Source organism: Pelophylax lessonae (assembly GCF_965119305.1).
Source record: "Pelophylax lessonae genome assembly, chromosome: 7".
In the NCBI taxonomy this organism is placed as follows: domain Eukaryota; kingdom Metazoa; phylum Chordata; class Amphibia; order Anura; family Ranidae; genus Pelophylax; species Pelophylax lessonae.
The window spans coordinates 216,512,937-216,525,631 of NC_138774.1; positions in this window are offsets into that span (position 1 = coordinate 216,512,937).

The window sequence follows — 12,695 nt, forward strand, 5'->3', positions numbered from 1 at the left end:
CCTTTCCCAATCAAAAAACTTATTGGAAAAGCTGCAGTACAGCTTACATTGCCAATAGACCTAAAAATCCATCCCATTTTCCATGTGTCGCTACTGAAGCCCCATGTTCCGGACCAAGGAATAAGGCCTAATATTCCACCTCCGCCTCCTGTACAAGTTGAAGGTGGAGAAGAATACGAGATAAAAGAGATTCTGGATTCTCGTATCTACAGAAGAAGACTTCAGTACTTGGTTAGATGGAAGAACTATGGGCCCCAAGACGACACCTGGCTAAACACCTCTGAAATACATGCCCCTAGATTAATCCGCAATTTTCATGCGAGATACCCAGACAAACCAGCTCCAGAGGCCTTCAGGAGCCGGCCTTAAGGGGGGGGTATTGTAATGTTCCGGTACCTTTGGTACCCTAAATTACTCTTTTCACAAGTGTATGCGCCCCACCATTCTCTTTTGGAAAGGTGCGCATACACCTTTAAGACTGAAGCTGTCATCACTCAGCGCCGGACTAGATGGCTATTTAAATCGCCGGTTCTGACTCACATGTGTTCGTTCAAACACCCTTACCTGGATGCTAACTTGGCTTGAAGCTTTCGTGCTTGCAAGCATACCTCGCTGACGGAACCTCGCTGCGCTGATCCCTGCATCCCGCTTCCGGATCATCCGCTCCTCCTGAACCAACCTTCGGCTGTATTGCTATTAGTGCTAAGTACCCCGCAGGGGAACCCTCTATAAACTTATACTAAGCTTACACTATCTAGCTCTGCATAGTAAAGACTATTTATCACATCTGCATATCTAGATTGCTAGCTCTTAAGACTACTGCTACTTATTCCTGCACTGGGTTGATCACTCTTGTATGTCCACCTGCTACTCTGTCATCTGCTACCATACATGATTGCTAAACCTACCTGCATCCATCTGCTACTGTCTTACCTTCAAGTGTCTGTCACCTACCACCTCCACTCAACCTGTCTCTTAAATCTTCATCACTGTGTTACTACATACATAAAGTCACTCTAGGAACCAGCTTGTTGAGTGTGTGTATTTACTAGCTGAATTAAGACCTTCCACACATGATGAGTCATTGAGGTTGGGAATGGTATCTCAGCATCTCTCTTACATGACTACTGAAGTGGAATATTTCTGCAGCTGAAAATCCACACCATACATGAAACGCAGGAGCGTTACAAAAAGCTGTTTTAGCAAAACTTCCAAAGGACATAATGGTGGCGTCACAGGTAGAAGTAAACTTAACATTCCCCAGACGAAGGTCTGAACCAACGAATGGGAAAAGATCAGTTCCTGGAAGAAAACCAATAAGGATGAAATTTGCCCTTTGATAGTGCTCAAGGCTAACTTCATATCTACTCCTGCTTGAAGGAAAGCTAGAATTCTCCTGATGATATAATTGCGGGGATGCCATTTCCTGGCCTCACACCAGACAATGTAGGATTTCCAGACTCTGTAATACATGTTTCTAGAGACTGGTTTTCTAGCGTTTATCAGTGTATGAACTGCAGGGGCAGATACATCCCGCTCCTTCAAGATTAAGGCTTTAATAGCCAAGCCGTCAAATTTACAGACTGTACAGCAGGGTGGAATATCGGACCTTGAGAGAGTAGGTCCGGACGCAGTGGAAGGGCCCAATGCCTCGTCACTGCCAATCTCTGGATTTGTGAAAACCAAACCCTCCTCGGCCATGACGGAGCTACCAGAATCAATGGTTTCTCCTCTAGCTGGATTCTGAGCAATAGATGCGGTATCAACTGCACCGGAGGAAAGGCATATATCAGGGAATACTCCTCCCAAGAAGTCACAAAAGCATCCACTCCGAGTGTGGATAACTGGCACTGGACCCAAATTTCTTCACCTTGTTGTTGAACCTGGACGCCAACAGATCTACGTCTGGTACCCCCCCAGCGTAGGCAGGTTGTTTGAAAAATCTCCAGGTGTAAGGACCATTCCCCTGGAAAAATCTGTTGACGACTCAAAATGTCTGCCTGCCAGTTCTCTATTCCCAGAATAAAAACAGCTGTCAGGCATGGCACAAACTTCTCTGCCCAAGAAAGGATGAAGTCCACCTCTTTCTGGGCTGACCGACTCCTTGTGCCTCCTTGATGTACCCTGACAGGGTGACTCAGAAGCCTGGACATCCAGATTTTCAAAGCCCGACTGACTGCTCGGATTTCCATAATGTTGATGGGGAGACTTTTCTCTACCCAAGACCATTTCCCCTGGACAGTGAATTCCTCTAGAACCGCTCCCCAGCCAGAGAGACTGGCATCTGTAGTGACTTATTTCACTGGAAGAAAGGATTTCCCTTTCTCTAGATTTCTGTACCACAAATTTAGACTCTGATGTACTCTTGGTACCAGAGACACGGATCGGTCCTGGATGAGAACCTTCTTCCCTCAGCCAGAACACTGAAGATGGGTTGTGGATGAGTCTTTCAGCATGACAATGACCCAAAACATACTGCTAAGGCAAAAAAGGAGTGGCTCAAGAAGAAGCACATTAAGGTCATAGAGTGGCTTAATCAGTCTTCAGACCTTATTCCATTAGAACAGGGGTGGGGAACCTACGGTTCGGGGGCCGTATGTGGCCCCCAAAGTCATCTGGTCCGGCCCCCCATGCAGCTGAGTCTGTGTCTCTCAGCTGATCTGTCAGAATGGAGCCGATGTTTCCTGTATAGTTCCTGCTACGTTATGACAGTCTGAGTGAGTCACAGGCTGAGTGATATCAAATGCACTCCGCCTTTGACCAATACAGGAAACATCACCTCTTCCTCCGCTGCTACACTTCTCCTAGCCAGCATTTCCCTCCAGCAGCACACAGCAGTACCAGCAGTACACAAAGCAGTACCAGCCAGAACCAGCAGTACCCACACCAGAGCCAGCAGTACTAGCCAGAGCCAGCAGTACCAGCCAGAGTCAGCAGTACCTACAACAGTACCTACAGCACAGTACCAGCCAGCAGTACCCACAGCAATACCAGCCAGCAGTACATGCCAGCAGTACTCGCCTGAGCCAGCAGTACCCGCCTGAGCCAGCAGTACCAGCCAGAAGTATCCACAGCACAGTACCAGCCATCAGTACCAGCCTGAGCCAGCAGTACCAGCCAGCAGTACCTACAGCACAGTACCAGCCTGAGTCAGCAGTACCCACAGCAGTACCAGCCAGCAGCACCCACATCAGTATCAGCCTGAGCCAGCAGTACCATCCAGCAGTACTCACAGCACAGTACAAGCCAGCAGTACCAGCCTGAGCCAGCAGTACCCACCAGCAGTACCAGCCAGCTGTACCCACCAGCAGTACCAGCCAGCTATACCCACCAGCAGTACCTGCCAGCAGTTCTTTTCAAAACTTACCACCACAAAAAAGTCGACTGCGCTCCAGACTGACCGACGCAAACTTGGAAAACCTGTTGCGAGTAGCAACATCATCAATACCAACTAACATCACACACCTGTAACGCTCCTGCGTTTTTATTGTAAGCTGGATTTGCAGCTGCAGAATCTCCACTCAGTAGTCATGTAGAGATGTGTTGGAATACCAAATCCAACTCTCCAGACTCATCACTGTGGGCCTGTCTGCTTCAGCATACAGATATACACACACTCAATAAGATGTTCCTGGAGTGATAGGATGTATATGATAGTATGGAAGTGATGTGCTGAAGGGACAGGTGTGAGCAGTGACAGTAATGGTAAGCACTTGATAGTAATGTTCAGGAGAGTAGTAGATGGTAATAGGTAGAATGCAGATAGGTTAGTAATCATGTATGATAACAGGTGGTAAGGACAGCAGATGACATAGACAGGATAGACTAACCCAGTGCAAGGATAGATGGTAGTAGACTCAAGAGCTAGCAATCTATGTAACAGTGCAGATGGTAGAATAGTATGCATAGATAGTAACAGTCCTTAATGTGCAGAAGATGATAGTGTAAGTTAGTTATGGAGGATTCCCCTGGGGGGTCCAGTAGTGAGGGAGTGATCCGGTAGCGAGATACGGGATCAGTTGCGAGGTTCCGGTCTGTTCCAGGTAAAGGCAAATAGCTGGAGGTTCCGACAGCAAGACAAGGCTTGTGAGCATGTAGACACACATTGAACGAACAACGTGAGAGAGAACGCCGGCGATTGAAATAGCCGCTCAGCGGCGCTCAGCGATGACGTCATCCGTCTTAAAGGTGTATGCGTTCCACCTAACTAGAAAGGTGGGACGCAATGTTTTGAAAGGAAAATGGTAAATAAGGGTACCAAAAGGTACCAGAATCTTACAGTACCCCCCCCTTAAGGCCGGCTCCGGAAGGCCTATAGCACTGGTTTCTCCGGGTATTTCAAGTGAAACCTTCGTATAAGCCTAGGTGCGTGAACATCAGAGGTATCCAACCAGGTGTCGTCTTGGGGTCCATAGTTCTTCCATCTTATGAGATATTGGAGTCTTCCTCTGTGGATACGAGAATCCAAAATCTCCTTAATCTCATATTCTTCTCCGCCTTCAACTTGTACTGGAGGTGGAGGCAAGATGGTAGGCCTTATTCCTTGGTTAGGAACATGTGGCTTCAGTAGCGACACATGAAAGATGGGATGTATTTTGAGATCTGCCGGTAAGGTGAGTTGCACTGCAGCTTTTCCAATGAGTTTCTTAATTGGGAAGGGTCCCAGAAATAAAGGTCCAAGCTTTTTGCTAGGGATCTTTAATCTTAAATTTTTTGTCGATAGCCAAACGAGGTCCCCAATAGCATATTGCGGAGAAGGTCTTCTACGAAGGTCGTAGTACCTTTTTTGTTGACTATGAGCGTGTGTGATGGTGGTATTAAGTAAACCCAGAGAGTCTTTTATTTGGGTAAGATAATCCGAGGCTACTGGGTTACTTGATGGTAGAATGCGTGGTGGAAGAAGTGTGGGATGAAACCCATAGTTCAAGTAGAAAGGACTTTGCTTAGTAGTACTGTGGGTTGCGTTGTTATAAGCAAATTCCGCCAGAGGGAGGAGGTCCACCCAATCATCCTGTAGGTATGATGTGTAGCAACGCAGATATTGTTCTATACACTGGTTGACTCTTTCAGTCTGTCCGTTGGTCTGAGGGTGGTAGGGAGAAGTGAGCTTTCGCTCAATCCGTAGTATTTGACATAGAGCTTGCCAAAATTTGGAGATGAACTGTGAACCACGGTCGGATAAAAGAGTCTTTGGAATTCCATGTAACTTGAACACATGTTTCATTAGTAGTTCCACTGTTTGTTTAGATGAAGGTAGTCTGCGAATAGCAATGAAATGTGCCATCTTTGTCAGATGGTCCACTGACACTAGAATGGTATTAAATCCTTTGGAAGGTGGTAGTTCTACTATAAAGTCTAAGGACACAACTTCCCATGGGACCTGGGGTATTGGTAGACTACAGAGTAGACCAGATGGTTTTGTAGTGTCAATTTTGGACCTTGCACAGATGTCACATGAAGAAACAAATTTTTGTACAGACGTCTTCATATCAGGCCACCAAAACTGCCTGGTAAGCAAATTAAGGGTTTTCGTCATACCCATATGTCCTGCCATGGGCACATCATGTGATAATTCCAAGATCTTGGTGCGCATAGTAGGGGGTATGTAGAGTTTGTCGTGGTAATAGAGGAAGCCTTCTGCATCAGTACTTAGTTGTGGTGGAGGTGAATCCAATCGTATACTGTGCAAAATCTCATAGGGTATTATAGGAATAGAAGGGATTTCGGCGCAGTTATCTTCGGTTAATCGTGATAGCGCATCCGCTTTTTTATTTTTGTCTGCAGGCGTGTAGGTCACTAGAAAGTTGAATCTTAGGAAGAATAATGACCATCGTACCTGCCGGTGGGAAAGAGTTTTGTTAGTCTGGAGGTATTGAAAGTTTTTATGATCTGTATATATGAGTATTGGTAATTGGGTACCTTCAAGTAGATGTCGCCAATTCTCCAGTGCCAGTTTTATGGCAAGCAACTCCTTTTCACCCACTGGGTAATTCACCTCTGGGCTGCTTAGTGATTTTGAGAAGAAAGCAACTGGGTGGAGTGGTGAAGTATTTGTTGGTCGTTGGGAGAGAACTGCTCCTACTGCCATATTTGACGCATCTACCTCCAGAATATATTGGAGGGATGGGTCTGGATGGCGTAGTATGGGAGCAGAAGTAAAGCTTGATTTTAACAAGCGGAAAGCTCCATTTGCTTCTTCTGACCATTTGAATGGTAAGTTGTGTGAGAGGTCTCACAATAGCAGAGAAGTTCTTGATGAACTTCCTATAGAAGTTTGAAAATCCAAGGAATCGCTGTAATGCCTTACGAGTTTTTGGTATAGGCCAATCCAGAATACAGGATATCTTGCTCATATCCATCTTGATTCCGGTTTTGGATATGATGTATCCTAAGAATAATATTTCTTCTTTATGGAATAGGCATTTTTTTAATTTCACGTATAGATTGTGTGCGAGTAATCTGGATAACACAAGTCTTACATGTTTTATATGTTCAGACAGAGATCGAGAATAGACAGTGGCGTAGCGTGGGTTGTCAGCACCCGGGGTAAGGCAAGTAATTTGTGCCCCCTAACCCGTGGGATTTTAGCACTTGAGTCTCTTCCACTAGATTAGTTAAAGAAACCCTTACCCCTAAGCTTTAGAGAAGGGTCCCCATAGATCACCTTTTAGAGCAGGGTCCCCATAGATCCCCCTTTAGAGAATGGTCCCCATATAATCTATGGGGACATTTCTCTAAAGTGGGGAATCTATGGGGACCCTGCTCTAAAGGGGGATCTATGGGGACCCTGTCCTGCTCTAAAGGGGATCTATGGGGACCCTGTCCTGCTCTAAAGGGGATCTATGGCATAGATCCCCTTTAGAGCAGGGTCCCTATAGATCCCCCTTTAGAGCAGGCCAGGGCAGGTCCCCCATAGATCCTCCTTTACAGCAGGCCAGGGTGAGGTGAGGTCCCCCATATAGATCCCCCTTACAGAAGGCCAGGGTGAGATCCCCCATATAGATCCCTGTTACAGCAGGCCAGGGTGAGGTGAGGTCCCCCATATAGATCCCCCCTTACAGCAGGCCAGGGTGAGGTGAGGTCCCGTCCCCCATATAGATCACCCCCTTTACAGTAGGCCAGGGTGAGGAGGATCTATATGGGGGACCCGGATCTCACCTCACCCTGGCCTGCTGTAAGGGGGAGATCTATATGGGGGACGGGACCTCTCCTCACCCTGGCCTGCTGTAAGGGGGGATTTATATGGGGGACCTCTCCTCACCCTGCCCTGCTGTAAGGGGGGATCTATATGGGGGACCTCACCTCACCCTGGCCTGCTGTAAGGGGGATCTATATGGGGGACCTCGGACCTCACCTCACGCTGGCCTGCTGTAAGGGGGGATCTATATGGGGGACGGGACCTCACCTCACCCTGGCCTGCTGAAAGGGGGGATCTATATGGGGGACCTCACCTCACCCTGGCCTGCTGTAAGGGGGGATCTATATGGGGAACCAGCCTATCATGACAGAGTGAGTGACATGACACTGCAGAGCGGATGCGCCCCCCCCCCCAGATGTTGCGCCCGGTGCGGCCGCCCCCCCCTGCACCCCCCACGCTACGCCACTGAGAATAGATAAGTATATCGTCCAGATATACCACAACACAGACATCAAGTAAGTCTCTAAAGATGTCGTTTATGAACCTTTGAAAAGCTGCGGGAGCATTACACAACCCGAATGGCATCACAAGATATTCAAATAATCCGTATCTGGTTCTGAATGCTGTTTTCCACTCATCTCCGTCACGGATTCGGATTAGGTTGTATGCCCCTTTTAGGTCCAATTTAGAGAAGTAAGTAGCCCCACGCACTTGTTCAATGAGTTCAGGGATGAGCGGTAAAGGATAGCGATCCTTTATTGTAATGGTATTTAATTGCCTATAATCGATAATAGGCCTAAGACTTAAATCCTTATTGCGGACAAAGAAAAGTCCTGCAGCTGTGGAAGAAGTAGAGGGTCTGATGAACCCTTTTGTCAAATTCTCATCCAAGTATTCCTTGAGATGAGAGAGTTCATCCTGTGAAAGAGGATAAACATGACCGAAAGGCAATTTGCTGTTAGGGAGTAGATCGATAGTGCAATCATAATCCCTATGGGGAGGCAACACTTGAGCATTTTTCTCAAGGAATACTTCGGACAGATCCTGATAGCATAGTGGTGCAATCTCGTCTGACACCACAGACAGGATCTTTCCATAAGATGGGAGGTTACACGTAATCTCACAATAGTGAGAAGGGAAAGTTAAAGTCCGTCTTTTCCAATCTATGATTGGTTGATGTGTGTGTAACCAGGGGAGTCCCAAAATAATGGGAAAATGGGGTGAAGATAGTATATCAAAGGAGGTAGTCTCCATATGAGACTCGTTAGCAGTGACAAGGAGTGCTTGTGTCGGATTGGTGATTGGACCAGAAGATAGCGGGATACCGTTAATGAAACTAACAGAAACAGGTTTAGGCTTTGAAATAATAGGTATTTTATTTAAGGTAACAAAACGTGTATCGATATAGTTCCCACAAGATCCTGTGTCGATCATAGCCTTGGTAGTAATCCTAGTCTGGTCCCACTGTAATGTTAAATGAAAAAAGAGATAAGGTTTAGAAAAGGAAGTCGTTAATCCCCCTAGCAAGACATGTGAACACTCACCCTCTTTTTTGCGGACAAGGGGACAGACGCTTATCGAATGATCCGGGGATGCGCAGTACATGCAGAGATTACTGGATCTTCTCCTGGCTCGTTCAGTAGTTGATAAAGGTGGGCGTATGGTTCCTACCTCCATAGGAGTAGGGTCAACGGCCGAAATCCGAGAAGGACTAGACAATGGCATTCCCATTTTCTCAGCCCTTCTTTCTCGCAGTCGCCTGTCAATGTTGATACTGAGTTGTATTAAGGCATCCAAAGTGCCAGGTAAATCCGCTCGGGCGAGCTCGTCTTTAATGGCTTCTGACAACCCGAGACTGAACTGAGTTCACGGAGATGTATCATTCCACCCTGAATCAAGGGTCCATCTTTTGAACTCTGCTACAAAGTCTTCTACAGGTCTCCTTCCTTGTTTTAAAGCCCTCAATTGGATATCAGCAGTACTCTGCCTATTGGGGTCATCATATAAACTAGCGAGTTCCGCTAGGAATAAAGGATAGGAGTTGAGAAGCTGATCATTTTTCTCAAAGAGAGAGTCTGCCCAGGCCCGTGGATCACCCGTTAAGTATGAAATGACGGTACAGACTTTAATTTGATCAGTAGGGTAAGTACGAGGTTTTAGCAAAAAAAGCAATTGACATGCGTTTTTGAATTCACAAAATTTTTTCCGATCACCTGTAAACACTAGAGGAGGGTTTATTTTGGGTTCAGGGGGCTGAGCAGCAGTAAGCTGGGAAAGACGGGTTACCTGCTGTCTCAGAGTCTGATTGTCTTCTTTTACTTCAGTAAGAGCAAGTATTAATGCATTTACTTGTTGTGTTAATTGTGTCACTTGAGTGGGTAATTCTGCTGAATCCATTTTTTTTTTTTAGGTTCGTTCAATCTGTAACGCTCCTGCGTTTTTATTGTAAGCTGGATTTGCAGCTGCAGAATCTCCACTCAGTAGTCATGTAGAGATGTGTTGGAATACCAAATCCAACTCTCCAGACTCATCACTGTGGGCCTGTCTGCTTCAGCATACAGATATACACACACTCAATAAGATGTTCCTGGAGTGATAGGATGTATATGATAGTATGGAAGTGATGTGCTGAAGGGACAGGTGTGAGCAGTGACAGTAATGGTAAGCACTTGATAGTAATGTTCAGGAGAGTAGTAGATGGTAATAGGTAGAATGCAGATAGGTTAGTAATCATGTATGGTAACAGGTGGTAAGGACAGCAGATGACATAGACAGGATAGACTAACCCAGTGCAAGGATAGATGGTAGTAGACTCAAGAGCTAGCAATCTATGTAACAGTGCAGATGGTAGAATAGTATGCATAGATAGTAACAGTCCTTAATGTGCAGAAGATGATAGTGTAAGTTAGTTATGGAGGATTCCCCTGTGGGGTACTTATCACTAGTAAGGTTTAGTAAGTAGAGGGGTCCAGTAGTGAGGGAGTGATCCGGTAGCGAGATACGGGATCAGTTGCGAGGTTCCGGTCTGTTCCAGGTAAAGGCAAATAGCTGGAGGTTCCGACAGCAAGACAAGGCTTGTGAGCATGTAGACACACATTGAACGAACAACGTGAGAGAGAACGCCGGCGATTGAAATAGCCGCTCAGCGGCACTCAGCGATGACGTCATCTGTCTTAAAGGTGTATGCGTTCCACCTAACTAGAAAGGTGGGACGCAATGTTTTGAAAGGAAAATGGTAAATAAGGGTACCAAAGGTACCAGAATCTTACAACACCTCACCAAAGAGAAGCAGTTGAAGCCATCACATTAGGGGTGAGTTAATTAAATGTTTGACCAAATATAACAGGCTAATTTTTAAGGTGATCATTTTGTACGGCCCCCGAATGTTTTTATAAATACCCAAATGGCCCTTGGCAGAAAAAAGGTTCCCCACCCCTGCATTAGAACATTTAAAAGGGAGCTGAAACTTCGAGTTGCCAAGAGACAGCCAAAAAAATCCTTAGGATTTAGAGAAGACCTGTAGAGAAGATCTGTAAAGAAGAGTGGACCAAAATCCCTCCTGAGATGTGTGCAAACCTGGTGACCAACTACAAGAAACATCTTAACTCTGTGCTTGCCAACAAGGGTTTCTCCACCAAGTACTAAGTCATGTTTTGCTTGGGGATCAAAAACATATTTTACTTACTGAACTGCAACTTAATTTATTACATTTGTTTTATGTGTTTTTTCTGGATTTTTGGTTTATATTCTGTCTCTATCAATTAAAACACACCTATGATAAAAATTATAGAATCTTTGTTTCTCTGTAAGTGGGCAAACTTACAAAATCTGCAGGGATCATATAATTATTTTCCCCAATGTATATTGTGACGGGAAATCAGGTAAATCTGTGGATGTAGTCACAGACAGGAGATACATTTCCACCTGGTTTAGAAAATTCACCAATTACTATAGGGTGTCGGCTGCAAAGGTAGCCAGAACTGTCTAAGGACGTTGAACAGACTTCAGCTGTTCAGGATGAGGAAATTAAGGCCTCTATAATTGGTCCAGAGGAAGTCGATTGATTGCTGCCTCCTGACGCTGTGTGAGCTGGGGAGAGGAGGACAGTCAGATGTGTGCCTCCCGACGCTGTGTGAGCCTGGGAGAAGGATTGCTGCCTCCTGACGCCGTGTGGGCTGGGGAGAGGAGGACAGTCAGATGTATGCCTCCAGATGCTGTGTGAAGCCTGGGAGAAGGATTGCTGCCTCCCAACGCCATGTGGGTAGCGGAGGACAATCAGATGGATGCCCCCTGAAGCTATGAGGGGAAGACCTCCTGAAGCGATGTGCGCTGAGGAGGGTAAAAAGTGTGAAGACTACTCAAGGTGAGGTCTTGGATCATTTCTCTGTGAAAAGAAAGCAATGGACATTTCCTGTGTGAAGGGGGAATTAATCAAGATTGAAGACTACTCAAGGTGAGGTCTGGGACTATTTCTATGTAAAAATAAATAAATGAACTGTTTGCTATGTGAAGAGACAAACAAAGGAATGTCCTCTATGTGAAGAGAAAAGGGACATGTTCAATGGACATTTGTTATGTGGAAGAAAATAAATGGACTATTGAGTGTCTGCTGTAGGATCAGCAAAGTTTGCCCAACAGTAGGTTGGAGACAGACTCCGTAGGTAGGTTCCTGTATGTGAGAAGGTAGCCGCCCACAGTGGCAAGGATTTATTTTGTGTTTTATTTTTATTTTGATATTTTTGACCCTTGCACTTGTGTGAAGAAAATTGCATGAATAAACCAAAGTGTTGTTTGCAACCACTTCTCGGCTATCTCCCTGTGTAAACGCACCCCCTCAAGGGGTCATCCATACCCGCCACCGAGCTAAGTCCCCACAATATATACAAAAGTTATGCTGTGTTAAAGTCATGGTTTAAATGCACTAAATCATATAGAAACAGTTAAAAAAATGTCAAAAAATAAACATTTCCTTCTTTATTACTTTTAGTTACTCTGGTTATATACATGACACACCACACAGAATATACATCAATTATGTATGTACAATATATTTTTTGCCTTTCTTGTTCTGAGCATGTGACAATCCTGAAATCTTCACAAATAATGATCCATTACATTTGTTATTGTTTTGAAAGAAAGTTTTTAAAAAAAAGTAATCAGGCAAACACAGCTGATACAATGGGATCCCTAAAGTATTGAGAAATTTAGAATCCCCTCTCCAACTCATCCTGTTTATATCTTCTATCCTGGGAGAAAAATGTAATTCCACAGCTAATTACCTATTTACCTATTAAGATATCTCTGGAGACAGACAGGAAATACTGAAGTTTTAATTGTCTGTTCTTTTACTTATTATTTGATTTACTGCAGATGTTGTATTACAAATGAAGGCATTTTTCAAACCAGAACAAGTTTTTGATCACAGGTAGGACTACATTTTAGAATGATTATAGATAAGATTTGTGGAACTTAAAGCGAAGCTCCAGCTCCCCCCACCAAAAAATAAAACGCCAGCAGCTACAAATACTGTAGCTGCTGACTTTTAATATTAGGACAC